Here is a 26,729-nt window from a genome sequence, read left to right as displayed (position 1 = left end):
ACAACTACAACTCTGAAAACCGGAAGAAAGGCCACCTCGACGCTAACAACTATGTCGGCAATACCTTCACCCATGGCACAAAAGACAATTGAAGAGACAATACCATTGGAGAAACAAACCGCCTCCTTGAATGTTAATGTCCAAGCGATTCTGCTTACTCTACAAGAATCAATGTCGAAGCTGCAAGAAACAATGATGAAAAACCACAATGAGATGAGAGCAGATATAAATGGACTAAATGAAGAGATGGGGAAACTAAAAGCAGAAATGAAGGCAGATATTTCCAAAGTAGAAGAAAAAGTTGGAATAATACAGCAGGCTTTGGAGAAAAATGAAGCAACAATAAAAGAGGTAGAGAAAAGAACAGAATGAACTGAAAGGAAACTGGAAAGGGTAGATGAACAACTAAAGAATGTGATCAAGGAAATGGAGGATTGCTTGATCTATTTAGAGATGGACCAAGCTGCTGCACACTTGTGATTCCAGAATATAGTGGAATCAAGAGAAGAAGACTTGGAAGAAGTAATGGCAGAAATATTGGTAGAACTATTGGAAAAGGACAAAGATGACATCTTGAGAAAATTTGATGGAGTCTACAGAGTTAGTACAAATTACACGAGACGCCAAGAGAAGTCCATATATGATTCACGAAAAGGAATATCTGGGACATTATATATAAGATACCAAGAGAAGAATCAATTAGGTATAAAGGCAAAGAAGTCTTGGTACTCAAACAAATACCGAGAAGAGTAAGAGATCAAAGACGAGACTATAATTTTTTAGTGGCCCACTTAAATCAAAAAGGAATCGTATTAAATGGCTAATTCCAGAGGGGATGTTAGTTTCATGGGAGGAAAGGAAAATTAAAATACACTGCTCAAAAAAATAAAGAGAACACTTAAACAACACAATGTAACTCCAAGTCAGTCACACTAAATCAAACTGTCCACTTAGGTAGCAACGCTGATTGACAATCAATTTCACATGCTGTTGTGCAAATGGAATAGACAACAGGTGGAAAGCATAAACAGTTAGCAAGACATCCCCAATAAAGGAGTGGCTCTGCAGGTGGTGATCACAGACCACTTCTCAGTTCCTATGCTTTCTGGCTGATGGTTTGGTCACTTTTGAATGCTGGCGGTGCTTTCACTCTAGTGGTAGCATGAGACGGAGTCTACAACCCACACAAATGGCTCTGGTAGTGCAGCTCATCCAGAATGGCACATCAATGCGAGCTGTGGCAAGAAGGTTGCTGTGTCTGTCAGTCTAGTGTCCAGAGCATGGAGGCGCTACCAGGAGACGGGCCAGTACATCAGGAGACATGGAGGAGGGCAACAATCCAGCATCAGGACTGCTACCTTCGCCTTTGTGCAAGGAGGGACAGGAGGAGCACTGCCAGAGCCCTGCAAAATGACCTCCAGCAGGCCACAAATGTGCATGTGGCTGCTCAAACGGTCAGGAACAGACTCCATGAGGGTGGTATAAGGGCCCAACATCCACAGGTGGGGATTGTGCTTACAGCCCAACACCGTGCAGGACGTTTGGCATTTGCCAGAGAACACCAAGATTGGTAAAGTCGCCACTGGCACCCTGTGCTCTTCACAGATGAAAGCAGGTTCACACTGAGCACATGTGACAGACGTGACAGGGTCTGGAGATGCCGTGGAGAACATTCTGCCGCCTGCAACATCCTCCAGCACAACCGGTTTGGCAGTGGGTCAGTAATAGTTTGGGATGGCATATCTTTAGGGGGCCACACAGCCCTCCATGTGCTTGCCAGAGGTAGCCTGACTGCCATTAAGTACTGAGATGAGATCCTCACACTCCTTGTGAGACCATCTGCTGGTGCAATTGGCCCTGGGTTCCTCCTAATGCACAACAATGCTAGACCTCATGTGGCTGGAGTGTGTCAGCAGTTCCTGCAAGACAAAGGCATTGATGCCCATTCCCCAGACCTGAATCCAATTGAGCACATCTGGGACATCATGTCTCGCTCCATCCACCAATGCCACATTGCACCACAGACTGTCCAGGAGTTGGGGGATGCTTTAGTACAGGTGTGGGAGGAGATCCCTCAGGAGACCATCTGCCACCTCATCAGGAACATGCCCAGGCATTGTAGGGAGGTCATACAGGCAAGTGGAAGTCACACATACTACTGAGCCTCATTTTGACTTGTTTTAGGGACATTACATCAAAGTTGGATCAGCCTGTAGTGTTTTTTTCCACATTAATTTTGAGTGTAACTCCAAATCCAGACCTCCATGGGTTGCTAACTTTGATTTACATTGATAATTTTTGTGTGATTCTGTTGTCAGCACATTCAACTATGTAATGAACAAAGTATTTAATAAGAATATTTCATTCATTCAGATCTAGGATGTCTTATTTTTGTGTTCCCTTTATTTCTTTGAGCAGTGTAGATTCTATGGAAAAGGCCCAGGAATTTTATGAACAGATGGTAGGCCTGGAAGAGCAGAACAGTAAGGATGAATTGGTATCAAACTCCCAAGAAGACCAAGACCAACATAAGAATAGATATGGAGTCTTAGGAAATCAAGGAAACAGTCAATCACACTAGGAGAGAGAAGAAGATAGGATACACTCTCAGACACAAAGAGAAACCAGAGTAGTTACAAGACAAAGACCGAAACAAAACTAAATAATGGAAGAAGAAAGGAAAATATTGTCAATTAACATAAATGGTTTAAACTCTATGATAAAAAGGGAAAGGACAATAGGTAAACTAATTAAGCAAAACACTGACACAGTATGTCTACAAGAAATTCATATAAAGAAATCTGATGAAAAATATTTAGAATGCCTGAAATTAGGGAAGCTATTTATTGCACCAGCAGATGCTGGGAAAAAGAAAGGGATTGCAGTGTAGGTGAAAGAGGATATGAAAGTAGAGCTAATATGGTCGGACCCTGATGGAAGAACTCTGGTTTTGCAGATCTGGATTAATGCTATCCCAATCCTTTTAGTGGTAATCTATGCCCCAAATGGAGAGCAAAAAGAGTTTTTTAAGTATTTGCATGAAAAAACAGTAGGAATGGAAAAAAGAAATATTTGTATCATCGGGGATTTTAATGCTATTGCTGATTATCAAAAAGACCACAGTATTGGGGGGAGGAACAGGAAAAAAGAGAGAGCATGTATGGAAATGATGAGGGAGTTAAATTTGATTGATATATGGAGAAGGTTAAACCCTGAGAAAAAACAGTTTACATTTTATTCAAATCCTCACCAAATATGGACATGAATTGACATGGCATGGATGAATGGGAAAATAGCAAATGAAATAAAAGAAATTGAAATTTTACCCAATGAATGGGCAGACCACAATCCAATTCAGATAATTTGGAAAGGTAGAAAAAAACCCAGGAAAAGGTGGACACTAAATACACAGTTAATTAGAGAAAAATAATATATGAACAAACCTAAGGAGGAATTAAATTATTTCTTTAAAAAAAATAACAATGGAGTAATTACAAAACAAAATATTTGGGACACAATGAAGGTAGTAATAAGAGGTATAACAATCTCTTATAATGCCAAGAGGAATAGAGAAAAACACGCCCAGCAAAATAAACTACAACAAAAAATTAAAGAATTAGAAATTCAATTACAAAATACCCCAAAAGATTCAAGATTGCAAAATCAGATGAGAATAACTAAACACAAATTGAATTGAATTGAACAAGAAAGAATTATTATAAATTTGAATTCAACTAGACAAACTTATTTTGAGCACACTAATAAGCCAGGGAGATGGTTGTCCTATAAACTTAAAAAAGGGAAAGAAAAAAGATTGATTTACCAATTAATAGATGGAATCGGAGATACACAACAGGGGATAGAACAGAAAAAAGAAATTTCTCACAAGTACTTTGAAGACTTATATAAAAAGGAAAAAGTCAATGAGGATAGGATAAGAAGCTATTTAGATAAAATGAAAGATAAAGTAATTGGGGAAGAGATGAAATAATTATTAAACAAAGATATTACTTGGGCTGAATTGAAAACAGCAATAGAGAACCAGAAAAATAGTAAATCTCCAGGACCAGATGGGATCCCAGGGGAATTATATAAGGCAATAGGTGAACTAATAGGACCCCTTATGGTGGAAGTTTTTAACAATGTCTTATTGGCAGCCAGAATGCCGGACTCATGGAGGGGCGCATTGATTTCGTTGATCCTGAAGGAAGATTTGGACCCCTGATATATACAAAACTACAGGCCAATTTCCTTGTTAAATATGGATTATAAAATATTCGCTCCTATTGTTACAAACAGATTAAAAAGAATTTTGAATGATTTTATTCATCAAGACCAAAATGGATTTCCCCCGAACAGACAAATCAGGAATAATTTAAGAATAGTACTAGATGTCCTGGAATTTTATGAAGCCCACCCCGAAAAACAAATAGTCCTTATGGTTTTAGATGCACAGAAGACCTTCGATAATCTGAATTCGCAATTTTTAATCCAAAGAATTTATAATATGAACTTAGACACCAAATTCGAAAATATTATAACTACTATTTATGATACACAACAGGCGAACATCACAATAAATGGGGAATATATCCGCCCAATTAAAATAGAGAAAGGAGTCAGACAGGGGTGCCCACTCTCAACCCTGCTCTTCATGTTATCATTGGAAACATTACTAACATATATTAGACAAAACTGAGACATAAAATGATTAAAATTTAAGAAAGAAGAATATAAGCTGCAAGCGTTTGAAGATGACATGATTTTTTTTGTCGAAGAGCCAATTGAAAGAGGACAAAAACTGATGAACAAATTAGAACAATTTGGAGTAGTTGCAGGATTAAAAATTAATAGGGAGGGAAGGGAGGGAACTTTCTTCCATATGTGGTGGTCTTGCATAGAGGCTCAAAAATATTGACAGAAAATTAGAAAATGGTTGGAGGAAATGACAATAGAACAGATTGAATTTAAACCAGAATTCTTTTTATTAGGGATTTTTAATAAACAACTCTCAAAAAGTGAAGTACACAACAATACATATTTTGACAGCGGCCAGACTGGCCTTTGCACAATGTTGGAAGCAACCTCATATTCCATCAGAGGAAATGATTATTCAAAAAATAGCAAACTGTGCAGAGATGGACAGATTAACTTTGGCATTAAAAGGAAAAGATACATCAATCTATTATGACAGCTGGAACTACTGGTACGAATGGATGGAACAAAGAGCGAGTAAACAACAAAGGGCAAAAGAAAATAGGTTATAATCATAGTAGTGAATATATATATATATTCTTAAGTTTTCACGGGTATTTATATGTATGGTATTCAGCTCTGTTCAGGTATTTTCCCACGTCATTATAGTTGTGCTTTTAAAGTTGTAGCAACGTTTCAGCAGAATCTTATCTGCCATCATCAAGCTTGTGTATTGTGTTTGTCTGTGAGTCAGGCTTTCACAACTGTTTCTGTTTTAAATTTGGTGCTAGCCTACTGCTGTGTTAGAATGTTTTTTTCTTCATCCTGATTGGTTGGGAGCCTTGATCTGTGTTTATTGGTCTTGGAGTTTGCTGTGTTCTGCTTGATTGGTGTTTCTAATATCTTCTGTCTGTTTTGTAGCATTTTTTTGTCTTGATTGGCTTGCAACATTGTGTTTCCTGTATTGGAGGCTTTTAGTGCAGCTTGGCTTTGAGTAAACGGACAGCTACTTTTAATTGCAATTTATGCTCCCAATAATCAGCAAGACCAATTTTATAAGAAGTTACACAATAAAATAATTGAACTGGAATATGATAAGATATGCATCTTTGGAGACTTTAGTACAACTGTAAATATAGAACTGGACTATAAAACACAGAAAACAAACAAGAAAAATAGAAAAATATTACCCAAATCTTTTTTTAGGATGGTGGAGGAGCTGAGTATTAAAGATATATGGACAGAATTGAATAGCAAAAATAGACAATTTACATTTTACTCAAATAGACATCATGGTCAAGAATAGATATGATTTGGATGTCAACCAATTTAATACCTAATATTCAGGAAGTAAATATTGATACAAACATATGGGCTGATCACAACCCAATAAGGATTAAATGGAAGGGACAGAAGAAAAGACTAAGATGGACTTTGAATAATTCAATTTTGAAAGAAAAAGAATTTATTAATAATCTGTAAAAAGAATTGGTTTTCTTCTTTAAAGAAAATAAATCAGGAGAAACCTCATTGCAAAATGTATAGGACACTATGAAAGTGTATACCAGAGGCGTGATTATAACCTATACAAGAAGAAGGAACATTAAAAAGAGACAAACACAACAAATTAGAAATTAGAAAAAACCATGGGGATACAGGCAACAAAAAAGGTCAAATATTTAGGCATATGGTTAACACCACATAGTAAATCGCTCAAAGAGAATAATTATGATAAACTATTACAGCAAATTAAGAAAGACCTAGAATCTTGGAATAAGTTGCAGCTTTCTCTACTGGGCAGGATTGCCACGATCAAAATGAACATCTTACCAAAACTCCTTTACTTATTCCAGACAATCCCAATTAAATTACCAAATTTTTTTTTGAAGATATAAATAAGGTAACTCTAAATTTATTTGGCAAGGGAAAAAAGCTAGAATCAATATTAAGGCTTTACAAGATGCAAAAAGTAGAGGTGGGCTAGCGCTCCCAAACTGGGAATTATATTATTGGGCAGCCAACTTATTATGGTTAAAAGACTGGGTCAATTTACTCAATAAAAGAATTTTAGCTTTGGAAGGGCACGATCTTCAGAGAGGATGGCACGCATTTCTATGGGATGTGGGGAAAACTAAACAGCTGTATTTTCATAGACACCTTATTAGAGATTCATTATTAACTAATTGGAAAAAAATATGCAAAAAACATTATTCAAAAATTCCGATTTGGCTTTCAACAATGGAGGCAATGGTTCATCCCAACAATTTGATATAACAAAAACGACTAAATATAAAGATTTATTAGACCCTTTAGGAAAATTAAGAACTCGACAGGACTTACAGGAACAGGGATTTAAAATTGACCAGTGGTTATATATACAAATCCATAGCAGATACAAACAAGATATCAAAGAGTTTGGAATCTATAGCAAATTACAATATTTAGATAAAATCTTATTAGGATCAAATAAAAGAATATCTCCAAATTTTATAAATATTTATTGGAGGTAGAATTAGAGCAAGAGATAGTGAAAGGGAACATGATAACGTGAGTAGGAATATTGGAAGAAGCATTACATTAACAGAATGGGAAAAGATCTGGAATAGAAACATCAAGATTATGAAATCGGCGTACAAAGAAAAATATGTATAAAATGTTATATAGATGGCACTTTACCCCTTCGAGGTTGGCAAAGATGAACCCTAACATGAGCTCAGGGTGTTGGAAATGCAAAAGCACTGAAGGAACATTTTTCCACACGTGGTGGTCTTGTAAAACTACCCAAAAATTTTGGCAAAAATTAGAAAATGGTTGGAGGAGATAACTAAAGAACAAATAGACTATAAACCAGAGTTCTTCCTGTTAGGGATCTCTGATAGATATTTATCCAAAAAGACCAAATATGTAATAATCCATATTCTAACCGCAGCTAGATTAGCCTTTGCTCAATGTTGGAAATTATCTCATACACCTTCAGAGCAAATGGTTATTCAGAAAATTTGTGAGTGTGCCGAAATGGATAAATTAACGATAGCATTAAAAAAACAAAGAGTCCTCAACATTTTACGACAACTGGGACTCATGGTATAATTGGCTTACACAGAGACAAATTATGTAAATGATAAAAAGTAACCTAAACATAACGGAAAAGTGAAGTAGATTGGATATGATGAAGAGAAATGATCCTTACAGACTGTCACAAAAAGATATCATTCGCTTTTAATTGTGTTTCACCCTATTCCCCTCCCCTTCCCTTCCCTTCTCTCCTCTATATCCTTTCTCTTCCCCCAACCAGCCTTTATCCGTGTGCTAGGCAGGTGTTTTCCTTCTTCCCCTACCCGTCTTTCTTTCTACTTTGTAAATGTATTGTCGATATGTTTTTAAATTGTAAATTTAATAAAATCTATTTAAGAAAAAAAAGAAGAAAGAACATTAAAAAGAGACAAACACAACAAATTCTAGAACAAGAACATAAGAAATTGGAGAAGGATTTACAAAGATATCCACAGTACAAAAATATCAAAAACCAAATGGATATGATTAAACACAAAATTGGACTAATGGAAAAAGAAGAACTGGCGTAAAAGATTAGAGAGGCTAAACAGAATTATTTTGAAAATGCAAATAAACTAGGTAGATGGCTAGCATATAAACTGAAGAAAGAAAAAGAATAAAAAAGAATACCACAATTAATAGGCATGTTATGTTATAAAAATGAAGAGAAAAAAATAGTACAGAGATACTATGAGAAACTATATGATCAAGAGCAGAATTACCGAGAATACCTGATGAAATAAAGACTATGTTAGATGAGAAAATAACAATGATGGAATTGACAGAAGCAATAAATAGACAAAATACTGGGAAAGCTACCAGCTACCAGCTGAATTTTATAAGACAATACAGAAAGTAATCTCTACTACAATGTTGGAAGTATTGAATGAGGTTCTAACAAAAAATAAAGTACCAGATTCATGGACAGAGGCATATGTTACACTTATACCAAAAGAAGAGACTGACCCACAACAAATAAAAAATTATAGACCAATATCTCTGCTAAATGCCAATTATAAAATATTTGCTTCAATAATGGCAGAAAGACTAAAAAAATATTTAAATCATTTTATACATTCAGATCAAAATGGATTTCTACCCAAGAGAAAAATAAAAAAATAATATGAGGATAATATTGAATACTCTGGAATACTATGAAACTCACTCAGAGAAACAAATGGCATTAGTGTTTTTAGATGCACAGAAACCATTTGATAATGTGAATTGGCAATTTATGTCGATACAATCGGAGGAGATGAGTTTTAGAGATAAGTTTACTAAAGCACTAGAGGCAATATATAGCAAGCAAACAGCAAGAGTAATGATAAATGAAGAATTGACAGAAAACTTTAACATTCTGTAGAGTTGTGATTGCAGGAATGTTCCAATCTCGGATGGCAAACCTCAGATAAAGAATGTTTCCAAGCAAATACAACTCAGGTAAACAAAGTCACTAATCTAAAGGAGGATTAGAGAGAGGATATAAACATATGTTAGACTTTAACTAGAGATAATTAATTGTATGGATTACTGTGTTAAACAGTAACGAAAGTTAAGCAGTAACCAAAGTTAACCAGTGATGGAGGATAACTAAAAATGTGTATAAATGCAAGACTAGACTCCAATAAAGATCATCATGATTCAGTTGTTCATGATCAAACAACTCAACTGCCTCGACATTACAACAAGTGGCGCATGAACAGGGACCCTCTTACTTCGTCTAGCAAGGATTTGGTGCACCTTCAACCCTTTGTGGTTTCTTCAACCTTTTGGTTTCTGTAAGTATGGGGTCTTTGCTTTCTGAGGAACAAAGGAAGCATGTAGGTGAATTAGACTATTTGTTGAAGAAAAATAATACCGAGGTACCACAGAGAAATCTCTTAAGGCTGGTCCAGGAGATTGCAGCTCAGTGCCTATGGTACCCAGAAAAGGGGTCTTTAAAATTAACTGATTGGGAACATATTGGGAAAACATTGCATACTGAACCTCGAGCAAAAATAGAAGTTTTGCAGGTATGGCATTTATGTAGGCATGCATTTGAAAAATTTGGTTACAATGAACTTTCTCTTTTAACACCTCCACCTTCACGTTATACTAATGCTGTCATTTGTCCCCCTTCTTCACCTGAATATATGTCTTCAATTCCCTCAGCTCCTACAGATACAGGGCAAAAGCCTCCTGACTCTATTGTTCAGTCTTCTTTTCAGAAAATGGTAGAGACTTGTAAAAGGGATGCCTCTGTCTCAGGAACAGAACTTGCAGAATTACTGTCTGTTTGTCCAATACAATATCGTCCTGGTCAGGGGCCACAGCTTGAACTGCAAGAATGGGAGGGTCTGCCTTATCAGATCTTAAGAGAGTTAAAAAAGGCAGTTACAGACTATGGGATTAGTGGTAATTTTACAAGAGGACTTGTAGAAGGAATAAAAAATGGTTATACAATGATCCCTGAAGACTGGAAGCAAATATTTCACATGATTTTAACATCCATGCAATATGTGGTTTGGGAGAGTGAATATATGAGACATGCTCAAGCTGCTGCTTTAGGAGGGGGAGGAGCATATACAGTTGAGCGAGCTCATCGTACTTTTAAGGCATTGCTTCAGAAACAATTACAAACTGAGTCTGGCCCTTACCATCTGCAAAAGATTCAAAATCTCATTGCTATAGCATTATATACTTGGAATTATTTAACCTTTTTAGATTCTCTTGCAGACTCACCTGTTAATTTGCATTTTCAAACTACTGAATCTTTAGCAAGGCCTTTGGTAAAGTATTGCCAAGCTCCAGATCCAACCTGGAAAGGCCCTACACTGCTGATCACCTGGGGTCATGGTTATGCCGCCGCCGTGAAAGATCCTTCTACTTGACAAGCAGTGTGGGTTCCGGCGTGCTGTGTTAGTCTGTATTATGGCATGGCATCAGGGCCTTAACAACCCGATTCCGGATTTCAATCTTCATCTGAACATGGAAGTGTCTTCCAAGGTCAACTAGCCCGCAACCCATCACTTGGGGCCAGGTTAAATCTACTACATATCAAGCTCAACAACAACTGCAACAGACCTCATTACCTCAGACTCCTGAAAATATTGTTGCTGCTGTTTTTGCTGTTATTACTGCTAACTCTGTTACCATTTTACTTTGTATTTTCTTGTTTATGTTTAATGGTGTTTCTGCTCAAAATGACACTTCTGTGGTTCGTCTTAACCCTAATTTGTGAGTTCGTCATGCCCAATACATGTTTATGACCCATGGCACAAATATTACTTTATACTATAAGCCCCCAATGGCATTTGGTCAAATTTCTTTTACCCCTAACTTGATCATGTCTTCTACATTTATTGTCTCACAACTACAATCTATTTCACACTCCTGGCTATTTTCTACACCCCCTATGCAATTGAATTCTGTCTGTTGGCATTACTTGAAAGTTAGTCAATTTACAAGGGGTCTGTGGTTCTGTTGTCACGCTAAACACACTTGGCTTCATAATTGGTCTGATTATGATGCTGCTCAGCACATATTAAAAAAGCTAGGGAATTATAGTTATTGTTCTGACTACTATTGGTTGTCAGGTACCTTTAATTCTTCTTTGCATGGAATTAATATAGCTCCTGATAGGTCTCCTGACAATTTTCCTATTTTTAATGCCTCTGATCAATCTAATACAGGATCGATATGCGCTGGTTGGCAGTGTAAGGATCCTAATATGTGGTTCTTTTTGATAAATATGCTACTAATGTTCATCCTCAGAATTATCAGGTTATAGGTTATTTTACTCTACCTGTTCAAATAGGTATGCTCCCATCAACTCGACAGCGGTGTTCCTCTCTGGGGCCTACATGTAATGATGAAGTCATTATTGACACACAATTGTCTTCTGGTTCTACATTTGGCCGTGCATTAGCAGGGGCCGTTACAGGAGTCCTTACTCTAGGCTCTTATCCTGGCATAATTGCTCAAGAAAACAGACGATCTATTCTTGCTCTCACCTGCAGACTTGAAAAATCCATCAATGCTACCGCTGCTATTATTCGTGATTTGCAGCATGAAATAGAAGACTTAAATCAAGATGTCTTACAGCAGCATTTTGCCATAGACTATCTTTTAGCCCGTCAGGGAGCGTTCTGTACGTTAGTTGGACACCATGGATGTGCTGTGCATTTTCATTCTTTGAATAAAACTATTGAGGATGAGCTTGCCAATTTACAATCATACATTCAAAATAATATCCATGCTCATTACTCACCTTTTGAGTGGCTAACCAATTGGCTCCCTGATTGGTCTTGGCTCAGACAGTTTTTTCTTTTATGCTATAATTATTATTATTGTACTAATTGCAACCTGTTGTTTTATTCAATGTATTCCAAATTTATTTGCATTGTTTCATCCTGCTTCCCCCTCTCTTAATCCTCTACAATTGCGATACATTCATAAATCTTTGAATCCTCCATTTAAAATAAAAAACGGGGATATGTAGAGTTGTAATTGCAGGAATGTTCCAATCTCAGATGGCAAACCTCAGATAAAGAATGTTTCCAAGCAAATGGACTTCCAGTTTGCAAGGCTTCGGCAGTGGCAAGAATTCACGATACCACGTGATCCCTGCTGCGCTCGCTGCCAAGGTGCCCCCGATCCATTTGGATTTGGAGGATATAGCTCCCCTGTAGAGGCAGCTGAAGACAGAGGGGATCTGGATAGGGGTTTGGGGGTGTCGCAGACCCCCTCCCCAGCTGGCAAAACCCCCTTTTCCCAAGGCAGGGAGCGGCGGTCAGTAATGGCCGCCACAAAGAAACCTGCAGCTGGACAAGATTGTGCAGGAGGAAGAAAGTCGGAAGAGTCACGAAAGTGGTTTTTGACCGGGATAAAGCAAGAGAAAGTACCCTGGAATTTGAAAGTTGCTAAAGATAAATTGTTTCCAGAGAGAGTTACAAGCGGCGAATGGAGTTCTAAAAGGGAAATATTTTTTTTATTTCTTTTCACTCTCCTTCCTAACGTGACAGCGGATGGAACTATGAGCGAAATTAGAAAACCTGCATTGGAGGTAATTAAATGCTGAAGGGATAAGGATTTCTGAACATTTAAAAAAAAAACTTTTTTGCTGTGAGTGGGAAGGGAGAGGAAAAAAAAATTGGAGCAGAATTTGAAAATAAGGAGAAGATTGCCTAGAATTTTAAAGAGTTATTAAACATTAATAAGACTTCTAAAAGATATATTTTAAATGGAACTTTGTGACTAAACACTAACCCCAGAAAGAGAAAGTGAAGAAGTGGGAGATTGAGAGGGGGGTAAAAAGGCTAGATTTGACAAGGAAGGAAGAGACAAAGCGAAGGGAAGTTATAAGGACTTTAAACAAGATGTTGTTTGTTTTGTTTATAAGCAACTTTTTTTCAGAGATAAAGGGTAAAATAAAATCTTAATAGAGATTCTGCAAAGGTACACAAGACTGCATTTTATATTTATTTGAAATATGTGTCAATAAAATATTGTAGGGACTGTGTAATTGATGTGTATTTAACTAATTTGTTAGGGAATACTATTTTTAATATCTATAAGAATATTATGTTTGTTTGTTTTTTATTCTAAAATGTTATTTAGAATGTACTAAGCAAAATCAGAATAGAAATAATGTTTAATTTTAAGCGTTGAATTTGGGGGGAAAATAGAAAGGTGTCATACTTCAACCAGTTACCACAGGGACAAGATTGTGTTTAAGAGAAAGATAAATGGATGATTGAAAAAGAACGGACAAAAAATACAAGTGAAATGATTTAAATTGAGATTAAATAAATAAAGTAGAATTAAGAGAGTGAAAAGAGGGGAGAAGATATCTGTAAAATGTAGAATCTTTAACAGGATATGAAATAGTATATAAGCTGAGCATGAATCTAATTTAAGTCTGTACCAAAAGTTATAACCCGGGGTTAAGCCGCTTTCTAAAAAGAAGTTTTATATTCTTTATGTTATGTGTTTGTTAGTCTATATTTGCTTATTGAGGAGTAATATTGGATAAGAACATATGAAATAGTAACAATGAATAGTAAGATGAAATATATGAATGAATAAAACTGAATAGAAATAAAGGAAGAAACAGTAAGAAGGTGGAAAACAGTAATAAGATATGAAGTTGAATATATAAGATGCTTATTAAGTTATGTGTGGAAATGTGATAATTTAGAATTATATTGTACTTAAATGAGATGTCTTATTTGTTTTGTTAAGTAGTTGTTGGAAAAGATGTCTTATGTTCTTATGTCTTATGTTTTGTTTGTGTACTGTTTTTTTTTTTTGAAAATTAATTAAAAAAATTTAAAAAAAAAGAAGGAGAAAGTACGTAAAAGAAACAGCTTATTTGGATTGCTTGGTGATTTTGGAACCTTTGATTAAAAGCACTTGGGTGGTTGTTTGGAAAAACTTTTTCTCTCTACAATGGCATCACTTGTGGATGAATTGAAATTTGAATACCAAAAATACAAAAAAGAAGAACAAGAAGGGAAGGATTCTCTTGGCACTCTCTTTCAATTTTTAGAAATGGTGGTTTGTACTTATGAAAAGCAGACTGCGCAACAGGATGACTGGGATAAAGAAGAAGCCATTTTTGATGAACAAGTGACTTTAGTTGGGGAAGAAAAGGAGAAAGAGGAAAAGGAAAAGGGGATTTTAAGACTTGGAAAAACAACCAAAAAAGAGAAGAATAAGGTGAAAAGTGGATACTATGTTAGAAAACAACAGAAAGGAGGAAAGCAGAAGAACAAAAGGGAGGAGGAGAGACAAGGGGATAAAGAGGGCAAGGAGAAGAATAAGCAAGGGAGAAAAAAGGGGATGAGAAGCCTCAATGGTGGGGAGCAAGATGCAAAGAAACAAAAGTTTTTTTAGAGATAATGGGTAAACTTTATTGAAAAAGGGATTCTGGAAAGGTACATAAGATTGTATTTTTATATTTGTACTTAGAAATAATCTTAGAAAATTGGAAATAATATGTAATTTAAAATGTGATAAAATATTTAGTGTAACTTAGTGAAATTTTTGTCAAGAAAAAGAAAGCAATGAAATAAATGGGAGAATTGGAGTAGGAGAAGGGGGAACATTTTAACAAAACAATGATTAAAATATGTGATGCGGGGGGGGGAAATAACTATGGAAAATAGGTGTTCCCATAAAAGTATGATATTTAACTGAAAAGTAATGTGTTAAGTGTTTAAGATATAAATGAATATTAATATTAATGAATAGATTTGTATTGGCATTGATAATATTGTATAATTTTAGGATGTACCAAACAGAATCCCAATGTATTTTATATTAAGTATTATAAATGTAGGGGAAAGAGATAAAGGCATCATACTCCAATTAGTGTACAGGATAAGTTTTGTTTAAAGAAGAAAGATAAATGGATAGCTGGAAACAGAACAGACAAAGAATAATAAATATTATGATTTGAATTGAGATGAGATAAATAAAATAAAATTAAGAAAATTTAAAAGAGATGAGCAGCTATATAGAAAATTGAAAATGGTAATAAGATATGGAATGGTATACAAAATGAATATGAATTTGAATTTGTGTCTGTACGAAGAGTTGTAACCCGGGACTAAGCAACTTTCGGAAAAGATTTTTTTTAATGTTTCTATGTTTTGTGTTTTTGTGTGTTTATATTTGATTGAGTTAATAAAACCTTGGAGGAATGTTAGAAGAGGACAATTGAGAATAAAAGATAGAAGAGAATAAAGCAAGTCAGAAGAAAAAATAAGTATAGTGAAAAAAAAGATACAAAATAGATAAATATAGAAAAGAAATATAATTGAATAAAAGTAAAGGGAGAAATAATGAGAAACTTGAAAGGATATGTATGTGTTTATAAGGAGACGTGTCAATGGTGTATAAAATGTTTTACTTGTTTTGTTAAAATTTACAAATAACTTTCAGAAAAGAGGTTTCATGTTCTTATGTTTTATGTTTTGTATGTCTTTAAAAATTAATAAAATTTGTTCAAAAAAAAAAAAGAATGTTTCGAAGCAAATACAACTCAGGTAAACAAAGTCACTAAGCTAAAGGAGGATTAGAGAGAGGATATAAACATATGTTAGACTTTAACTAGAGATAATTAATTGTATGGATTACTGTGCTAAACAGTAACAAAAGTTAAGCAGTAACCAAAGTTAACCAGTGATGGAGGATAACTAAAAATGTGTATAAATGCAAGACTAGACTCCAATAAAGATCATCATGATTCAGTTGTTCATGATCAAACAACTCGACTGCCTCAACATTACAACAACATTCAAAAAGGAACCAGACAAGGCTGTCTGTTATCCCCATTATTGTTTGTATTGACTTTGGAAGTTTTGAACAGAAACATAAGGAAAAATGAAGAAATAAAGGGAATGAAAATAAAAAAGGAAGAATATAAATTACAAGTTTTTGCAGATGATTTGGTTTTTATATTGGAAGAACCATTGGAAACAGGCCCTAAGTTGATTAGAGAAATAGAGGAATTTGGTGAAGTAGCAGGAATGAAAATAAATAAAGAAAAAAAATCTTAGTGAAAAACATTGCAGAAAAACAAAAGAAAAGATTAATGGATAAATTAAATATTCAAATTACAAAAAAATATTTTTGTAATATTTTTGTAATATTTAGGGATACAAATGACAGCTAGATGTGGAACACTTAAAGAAGATAATTACGAGAGATTACTACAACAGATTGCGATAGACTTGGAAAAATGAAAAAATCTACAACTATCTTTAATAGGTAGAATAGCAATAATTAAAATGAACATATTGCCAAAAATATTATACTTATTCCAGACGATTCCAATAAGATTGAAAAAAATACTTTGAAGATTTAAATAAAATGATGTTGAAATTCATTTGGCAGGGGAAAAAGACAAGAATCAAGATCAAACTACTGCAGGATACAAGGGTGAGAGGGTTTTTTGGATTACCCAGTTTGGGAACTATACTATCAGCAACAATATTGATGTGGATGAAGGAATGGATTATATTGAAAATGCCAGATTGTTGACATTAGAAGGGCATGATTCACAATTAGTCTGGCATGCATTTTTATGGTATATAGAAAGGTACATGGATATTTTAGGAGACACTACATTAGGTATGCTTTATTAACAGTATGGGAAAAAATAAGAGATTATCACTATATGAAAATACCAGCCTGGTTATCAACATTAGAAGCTTTTACATATCCACAGCTTTTTAAAAAGGAACACATTATTAGATATGAAGAAATTTTAAATGAAAAAAAGGTGAACTCAGAACAAAGCAAGAATTAGAGTTACAAGGGATAAAAATGAATTGGTATTCGTATTTGCAAATACATACAAGGTATGAGAAAGATATTAAGGTGGGTGGGTTTTAAAGGAATTGACTGAATTGTATAAAAACCTAACAGGCACTGAAAAGAAGTTGATTAAAAAAAATATATAGTTACTTATTAGGAGTGAAATTAGAGGAAGAACAAGTTAAAGAATCAATGATTGCATGGGGGAAAAACTTTGGATATGGAATAGACTTGGATAAATGGCAGACACTATGGTCTAGAAGCTATAAATTAACTATGTCAACAGCTTATAAAGAGAATTTGTATAAGATATTTTACAGATGGCACTTTCCCCCATCGAGAATTGCCAAGATGTTTAAAGATAAGTTGGTGAAGTGCTGGAAATGTCAGAAGTCACCAGGATCATACTACCATATTTGGTGGACATACACAGAAACTAAAAAGTATTGGAATAGAATACATATGTGGCTGGAGAAAATGATAAAACAACCTATAGATTTAAAACGAGAGACATTTTTATTGGGAATTTTGCCTGAGGGTTATAACAAAGAGTTAACCTATGTGATTATCAATGTATTAACAGCAGCCAGGATTGTATTTGCACAAAATTGGAAAAATGAGAAAATTCTGATGGATAAGGAAATAATTAAGAAAATAATGGAATGTGCAGAAATGAGAAGATTGACAATGTCAATTAGAGAACAAGAGGAAAAAGATTATTATAAAATTTGGAATTTATATTATGAATGACTAGATAGAAGAATAAGAAATTGAAATATGTAAGTATGGTATAATATCTATTACTGATAATTGAATGAGTTAGACAGAGTAAGAAAATGAATGTGAAATAGATTATTGAAAGTCAATAAATATAATGTTAAGAATGATTATAAACATATATAAGTAAAATATGTATGATAATGTTATTATGTGCACAAAGAAATGTTTGCCCAACTGACACACTGATGAACAGAAAGGTTTTATTTGTTTGTTTTTGTTGTTATAAAAATAAAATTTTTATTAAAAAAAAAAAGTTCACTTGCCACTTTCCTTTGGAAGGGAAAAGGCAATTCCCTCCTTCTTTGTGGAGTCCTCCTTCTTAAAAATACTTTTGAGGAATTTAACTTAATTCTGGGTAGAAATTAGGCAATCCTTACCCAAATCCAATACGCTGTTACCCTTTCCACTTCTTTCTGTGCTTTCTTCATTCTGGCTGTCACAGCTCCGGTTCAGCCATTAATGGCCATCTTCTTCTCCACCTGTCAGGAAGATTTTTCCAGATCTAACAAAGTGGACTGCTGTTCACTTGCAATCTACAGAGAGCCCTTCCTATCTTCATCACCTTTACGAGGTGAATTTGGCTCTGAAGAGCCTCCAGGCAGGTAGAAATCGGTTGGGCTCTGCAGAGCTCCACTCATCACAATCATCCATCCTGCTGTCACACCAGTCAATTAAAAGACTAGATTATCAAAGAAGAGAAAATAACATGCAGCAAATGCCTAGCAAAATTTAGTAATACTGCAGATTGGTTGTTTACATTGAAATCAGGTGCAACATAGTGATAGGTAAATTACTGGGCAGTTTAGTTTGGTATTTATTTCAGTAGGCTGATTTTAGAAAGCTAAACAGGATCAGACCTGGTAAGTGCTTGGCTGGGAAGCCAACACAAAAGAGGGTGTGGGGAAGAATGGGGTTTGGAAGGAAACAAGGAAGATAGGATAAGATAACTTTCATTGTTATCTTTTTACTGTAAGTACACTGGCACAAATTAAAAGTTATACACACACACACACACACACACACACACACACACACACAATAGTTGCCCATTTTGAATACAGAGTGGAAAGGAAGAAAGAGTATTGGATACATATGCACAAATGTGTGTGAAAAAAACTGCAAAGAAATAAGATTATTAAAAAAGAGCTTCCAATCTTATCAGTTATAGATGAGAGAGAGAAAGAGAGATGAGAAAGAGGGAGGTAGAAAGAAAGATACACAGAAAGAGGGATACCTGTTTAAAAGAAAACAGAAAATGTCTTTTTGAGTGTTTAAGGTTGCAGATTCCTGGGTTAGACAAACACTATGATCATTAAGCGAACCTTGTGGTCATTAAGCAAACACTGGTAGTTAAACAAGTCCATTTTTCTCAATAGGCATTTTTAACTGGAAACCAGAATAAATTGTTGGAAACTGATAAAAAACATAGAAAACCTCAGTCACAAGACTGTGTGGGATGTTGTAACTGATCATAAGTGTGTGTGTGTGTGTGTGTGTGTACGTGTGTGCATGCATGGCTGTCAAAAAACCAAAAACGGGTCAAGTAGTTCTGGGGACATCAGTCGTAAATTAAAACACTTGCTAAGCAACTGGCCATTAAGCGAGGACCATTTATATTTGGTTTGCCAGTCACATGGCCACTTAGCCATGCCCACCCCAGTCACATACCACCTAGCTGCACCCAGCCAGTCACAATCCAGTCACAAGCCACGCCCAGTCAGCAAGCCATGCCTACCCAGTCACATGACCACCAAGCAACACCCCCAAATTAGGCCATGCCCACAGGACCAGTTGTTAAGAAATTTGATCCCACCCCTGGACTTGAGTCAAGATAGTTCTTAATAATCTCTGATGACATGGAACTCGAGATTTCTTGAATAATGCAATAAATGCATCATTAGCGAGTTCTATTACAAATCTCAGGAAAGGTTTCATTTTCTTGTTCATATTTTCAGGAGGGTTTATTGTGAGGCTCTTTCTGCCCTGTCCTGCCCTCTTTTTTTTCTTCCAAAGCTAGAAAACACATGCATTTCCTTTTTTTTCTCTGACAGTGTTCTGAAATAAGACTGACAGTTACAAGTAACACACATTCATTTGGTCAAGGAAATGCTAGAAAACATTTCATCAAAGAAGGTAGCATAGTTCACAACTGCAGTGCTTATAATAATGAATCATTGCCACTGATCAAATTATAAAATGCTTGCTGTATAATTATATTAAACATGTTTACCATAGGATTGATTGCACTCAGTAACTCCCAAAGTGGTACAATCTATAAACTTTTTGGATTTATCATAAAATAGCAACTCTTTCTCATTTTGAAGTGGGGAATCTGTGATTCTAAATATATTATTAGACTCAAAATCCCATCAGCTTGGACCACTGGTGGGATTCAATTTCTTTTTACTACTGGTTGTGTGGATGTGGCTTATTTGGTGGGTGTGGCTTGGTGGTCATGTGACTGAGTGGGCATGGCCAACTCAATGTCACTCATGTCAAGGGGTGCCTCACCTGGCCCCTTCCCTCCCAGCCATTCCTTGTCACACTCAACCTCAACATTATCTATAGTTCTGTAAAAATGTTGTTCACCCTTTTTTGACTTTATTATCTATATACTATAAATGGACTTTCATGAACTACTGAAAAGAAATGGCTCACATGCTTTGCCCAAGAGTGTGATAGGCAACAGGCTTTTAAGGAGCTGCCAGAAAGAAGGGGGGCAATGTATTTTCCAAAGCACCAGAAGGCAAAGAAGAAGCAATGGATGGAAACTGAACAAAGAGAGAAGCAAGCTAAGACTAAGGAGAAACTTCCTGACAGTAAGAACAATTAACCAGTGGAACTGCTTGCCACCAGAAGTTCTGGGTGCTCCAACACTGGAAATTTTTAAGAAAAGACTGGACAGCGGAGGGTGGAGCTGGCGTCATGATGATAGGGCATGCGATCTTGGAGATCTGAGATTGCTGCCAATATCTTTACTCCTGGACCATCCTGAAGAGACAGTGAAAGTGAAGATCACATCCTGTCGATCTCAGGGATACCACAAAGTCTCTGCTAGATCCAGGAGAAGCTCTTCTTGCAAGTGGCAAAGAGGCAGCCATTAAAGCTGCTGAAATTGGGACAGCTCCGAAACGGAAGAGAACAGAAAAAGAGAGTGTGCTGGTTTGGTGAGGACTTTTTTTTATTCTAAGATCTGAAAGGACACCCTAAGGAAAAGAAAGAATCGGTAAAAATTTTGACAGAAGTGATTAAACGGCGATTTTAAACAGGAATGTCAAAGTAATGTTTTTTTTTCCCTCATTGCTGGATTTTCTATACACAATCTTGTATTTTGAAACTGGACTGGTTTTTTCATTTACATCTATTTTTTTTCTCCTTTTTGATTTTGTAATATTATAGGCTAGAGGCTCCCTTTAGTTATTTCTTTTTTTAAAATATCTTTTTCTTTTTTTATTAATTCTTATTATATCTTGCTTGGAAAAGGAGGGGGAAATTGAGAGCAAAGAAACTTTGTAACACTGCCAACTAGAGGCTTGAAAATATTCTATTTCCCTGTGACCAGACAAAGCTGAGAAAGAAAGATCTGAGACTCTTTTTCAAGGACATTGCTATTTGATAAGATAGAGGGAAGAGCATGGGAGAGTATTATTGCAGGTGCTCTTCTGGGTTTCTATCAACAGCTGGAGCCTGGTGTTGAAACGTAGGGGGAAAAAGGTGATAAGTTTTTGGAGAAGAGAGCTATAATAAGAACTTTGGATAATTAAACAAAGTGCGGTGTGCTCTTTTTACTTTTCTAAGTTGTGCTATCCCTCCTCACCAGCTTTATTGTATTTCATTTTATCATTTTTTTCTTGTAATAACTATTTGGTTTTTGTCTTTGTTGGAGCTTGTCTTTGTTTTTCTTTTTTTCTTTGGAAATCCAATCTCTACGTTTGCTTTTTATTTTAAAGGAAAAGCCTTTATAGCCTTTTTCCCCCTTTCCTGGTATTTTTGTTTTTCATCTACTTTTCTGGTTTATTCTTATGCACTCTTTTCTATTTGAGACCTTTCAATTGGATTAAGGTGTTGAAGAACCTGAAGAATTTTTCCTTTTCCTTTTTTTTCTTTTCTTTTTCTCAAGCCTTTTTCTTCATCTAACTATTGATTGGATTAAGGTATACAAGAACCTGAAAAATTTTTGTCCTCCCTTTTTTTCCTTTTTTTATCATTATTATTTGGCTTCTTTTTTCTACTATTTTTATTTTGAACTACAATTGGTTATTTCACAATTGGATTAAGGTTTATAAGAACCTGAAGATTTTGAATTGCTTAAAATAAGTAGGAAATTTACAGCTCCTGGTTCTTCAACTTCTACTTCTTCCTCTCCACCATCTGGAGGACAACGTTCAATACAGACAATGTTAAAGCAAGAAAAAGAACAAGAAAAAGAAAAAGTGACTCTGCAGATGATTATGCAAGGAATTCAAAATATTCAAGCAAAATCAGAGAATATTGAAAAGAAATAGAGAACATCGAACAAAGAACAGAGAACATTGAACACAGAACAGAGAACACTGAACAAAGAACAGGGAACATTGAACAAAGAACAGGGAAAACCGATGAAAAAGTGGAGAACATCCAACAAATGATGTTGAAGTATGATGAGAGATTCCAAAAAATTGAAGAAGAAGATAAAGAGACAAGAAGATTGGAGATATTGATAATAGATTAACGGTAGTTGAACAAGATAAAAGTGGTATGTTGAGATGGGAGATGGATAGATCAGAATTCTATCTTATTCCAAAACGTAGAGGAAGAAAAAGGACAAAACCTAGCTGAGATAATGATAGAAATACTGGCTGAAGCTTTGGAAATAACTCAAGAGAAGATGATGGATGGAATAGATGAGGTTTATCGAGTTTTCACAAGATATGCGATGAGAAATAGCTTACCAAGAGAAGTTCACATTAGATTTACAAAGAAAGCCATTAAAACATAAATATTGCAAGTGGCAAAAGAGAAAACATTGAAATACAAAGACAAGGAGATTGTGGTCTTGAAAGAAATACCCAGAAGAGTGAGAGAGATGAGAAGAGAATACCAATTCCTGACTAAAATGCTACTTAAAAAAGAGGTGAATTATAGATGGCTGATTCCAGAAGGTTTAATGTTCACATGGCAAGAACAGAGACACAGAATTGACTCAATTGAGAAAGCGGAATTATTTTATACAGAACTTTTTGGAAGGAAAGAGGAAGAGGCAGAAAAAGAGATCTCATTAATTGAATTCCAAGAGGACTGCCAAATGGCGATTGAAAAAGAAGGCGCAGTAGGTGGAAAGATGGAAGCCAAAGAACAATGTGAACTAAGATCTACGAGAGCTGCTAAACCTAACTACAAAATATAACCACGGAAGAGAAAAAACTGATTACAATTAATATAAATGGACTTAACTCAGCCGTTAAAAGAAGGAAAACCTTTCATAAATTAGAGAAATTAAAATTTGATATAATTTGTCTACAAGAAGTACATATTAAAAAAACAATATGAACAATTGCTGGTACAGCCAAAACTAGGGAAAATATTTACTTCCTTGACCCAATGTAAGAAAAGAGGAGTGGTTTTATATATTAAAGAGACCATCCCAGCAAGATTGATTTATACCAATGATGACGGAAGAATACTAATGGTGGAAATAATGGACAATTATATGAAAACACTCCTGATTGCAATCTATGCTCCGAATGACAAAGAAGAAGAATTCTACAAAAAATTACATATGAAAATAATCGAACTGGACTATGCTAATATAGTTATGATGGGAGATTTTAATGGAATTGTAGACAATAAATTGGACTATACAGCACAGAAAACAATAAAGCAAAACAGAAAGACTCTCCCTAAATCTTTTTTAAAATGGTAGGTGAAATAAACTTAAAAGATACATGGAGAGAAAGAAATGCTAAAACTAAACAATACACCTAATATTCAAATAGACACTTATCATGGTCCAGAATAGATATGATATGGATGTCAACAGAATTAATAACTAATATTCAAGAAATAAATATTGAAACAAGTACTTGGGCAGATCACAATCCAATGACAATTAAATGGAAAGGACAAAAAAGACGATCTAGATGGACGTTAAATAATACTATTTTAAAGAACAAAGACTTCACACAGTGGGTGGAGAAAGAATTGGCTTTTTTCTTTAGAGAAAACAAAAAAGAAGATACATCAATTCAGAATGTATGGGATACAATGAAGGCATATGATAGAGGCTTGATAATAGACTATACAAGGAAAAGGAATATTATGAAAAGACTAGCCTCTAGAGGATGAACATAAAAGACTTGAAAAAGAGCTACAGAAAATGCCACAGAAAAAGGATATCAAGCTAAAAATGGATATAATTAAACATAAAATGGGTCAAATAGAAAAAGAAGAATTAGCACAGAAAATTAGAGGTGCTAAACAGAACTACTTTGAAGATGCAAACAAACCAGGTAGATGGTTAGCATACAAATTGAGAAAGGAGAAATAATCAAGGAAAATATTGCAATTAATAGATGACCAAGGCCAAGTTTACTATGGTAGTAAAGAGAAGAAGGAAATCATTCGAGACTTCTATGGGAAATTATATATGCAAGAGAATATTGATGAGGAAAGAGTTAAACAGTACCTACAGAATGCTAAGTTACCCCCGATACCTACAGAGATTGAAACAATGTTAGAAAGCAATATAACGATGATGGAGTTAACTGAAGCACTCAAGAAGCAAAATAATGGAAAGGCACCAGGCCCTGATGGATTTCTGGCAGAATTTTATAAAGCATTACAAGAATTGTTGAATCTTCCATTGCTAGAAGTTATGAATGAAGTTATGTTAAAGAAGAAGAACCTAAATCATGGTCAGAAGCCTATATTACACTTATTCCAAAAGAGGAGGCCAATCCATTACAAATTAAGAACTATAGACCCATTTCTCTACTAAATGCAGATTATAAAATTTTTGCTTCAATATTGTCAGAAAGACCTAAAAAATATTTAAATAATTTTATTCATCCTGATCAAAATGGATTTCTGCCAAAGAGACAAATTAAAGATAATATGAGAGTAATCTTGGACACCTTGGAATATTATGAGGCACATCTTGAAAAACAAATGGCTCTGATATTTCTAGATGCACAGAAGGCATTTGATAATGTGAATTGGCAATTGATGTTATTACTGTTGGAACAGATGGGTTTTGGTAGAAAATTTATTCAAGCAATAGAAGCTATATGCTATAAGCAAACGGCAAAGGTAATGCTAGAGGGAGAACTGACAGACTCTATCATTATAAGAAAAGGAACAAGACAAGGGTGCCCACTATCACCTTTGTTGTTTGTGTTAACTTTGGAAGTGCTAAACAGAAATATTAGAGATGAAAAGAATATAAAAGGAATGAAAATCAAAAAGGAAGAATTTAAGCTGCAAGCATTTGCAGATGATCTGGTTTTCATCTTAGGAGACCCTTTAGAAACAGCATCAAAATTGAAAGAAAAAAATAGAGACATATGGAAAGGTGGCTGGTTTGAAAATAAATAAAGATAAGACAAAGATCTTGACAAAGAATATGCTATTAAGACAAAAGGAAGGACTTGCAGACTTATTGAAAATTCAGGTCACAAATAAGATCAAGTACTTGGGAATATATTTGACAGCAAGATGTAGTACATTAAAAGAGAATAATTATATTAAACTTAAACAGCAGATAATGCTAGATCTGGTGAAATGGGAGAATTTACAATTGTCACTGATAGGGAGAATTTCAACAATCAAGATTTCAAACAATTCCAATTAGGCTTGGAAAAGATTACTTTGAAGATCTAAATAAAATTGTGTTGAAATATATATGGCAAGGTAAGAAAGCGAGAATAAAGTTAAAAATTTGCAAGATGCTAGAATTAGAGGAGGATTTGGTTTGCCTAATTGGGAGTTGTACTATCAAGCTACAAATCTGATGTGGGTTAAGGAATGGATAACACTAAGAAATACTAGATTGTTGACATTAGAAGGACATGATTTGTTGTTGGGGTGGCATGCTTTTTTATGGTATAAAGGAACTAAAACACAGGGGTATTTTAGGAGTCATTATATATGGGAGTCTCTGTGGTTAAACTGGGAGAAGATTAAAAGACAATTATTTGTCTTTTAAAGACAGGTATTTGAAAATTCCAGTCTGGTTATCGACTATTGAAGCATTTTCTTATCCTATAATATATAAAAAGGAACAAACAGTTAGATATAGGGAAATATTGAATGAAAAGGGTGAACTCAGATCTATACAAAATCTAGAGGAACAAGGTATAAAGATGAATTGGTTTTCATATGTACAAATACTTTCAAGGTATGATAAAGATTCTAAAATGGAAGGTTTCTATGATAAATTGACTGATTTAGATAAGATTTTGATGAAAAGGTGATTAAAAAACTATGGATATTTATTAGAAATTAAATTAGAAGAAGAACAAGTTAAAGAAACTGATTGCTTGGGGGAAGAATTTTGGATATGGGATCGATTTAGAGAAATGGCAAAAATTGTGGTCTCAAAATTATAAAATGACAATGTCAACAGCATATAAAGAAAACTTGTATAAGATGTTTTACAGGTGGCATTTTCTCCTGACAAGAATAGCAAGAATGTTCAAGAATAAATCTGAAAAATGTTGGAAATGTCATCAGACACCTGGCTCATCTAACCATATGTGGTGGACTTGTGCGGATGCTAAAATATACTGGACTAAAATCCGCATGTGGTTGGAAAAAATGACAAAAAGCATATAAACTTGAAACCAGAGATATTTTTATTGGGAATTTTACCTGAAATATATAATAAATACTTGAAATACCTGATTGTAAATGTATTAACA

Source organism: Pseudonaja textilis, chromosome Z (genome assembly GCF_049901715.1).
Source record: "Pseudonaja textilis isolate UNSWEBS1 chromosome Z, rPseTex1.2, whole genome shotgun sequence".
In the NCBI taxonomy this organism is placed as follows: domain Eukaryota; kingdom Metazoa; phylum Chordata; class Lepidosauria; order Squamata; family Elapidae; genus Pseudonaja; species Pseudonaja textilis.
Note: the sequence above shows the minus strand (reverse complement) of the source record.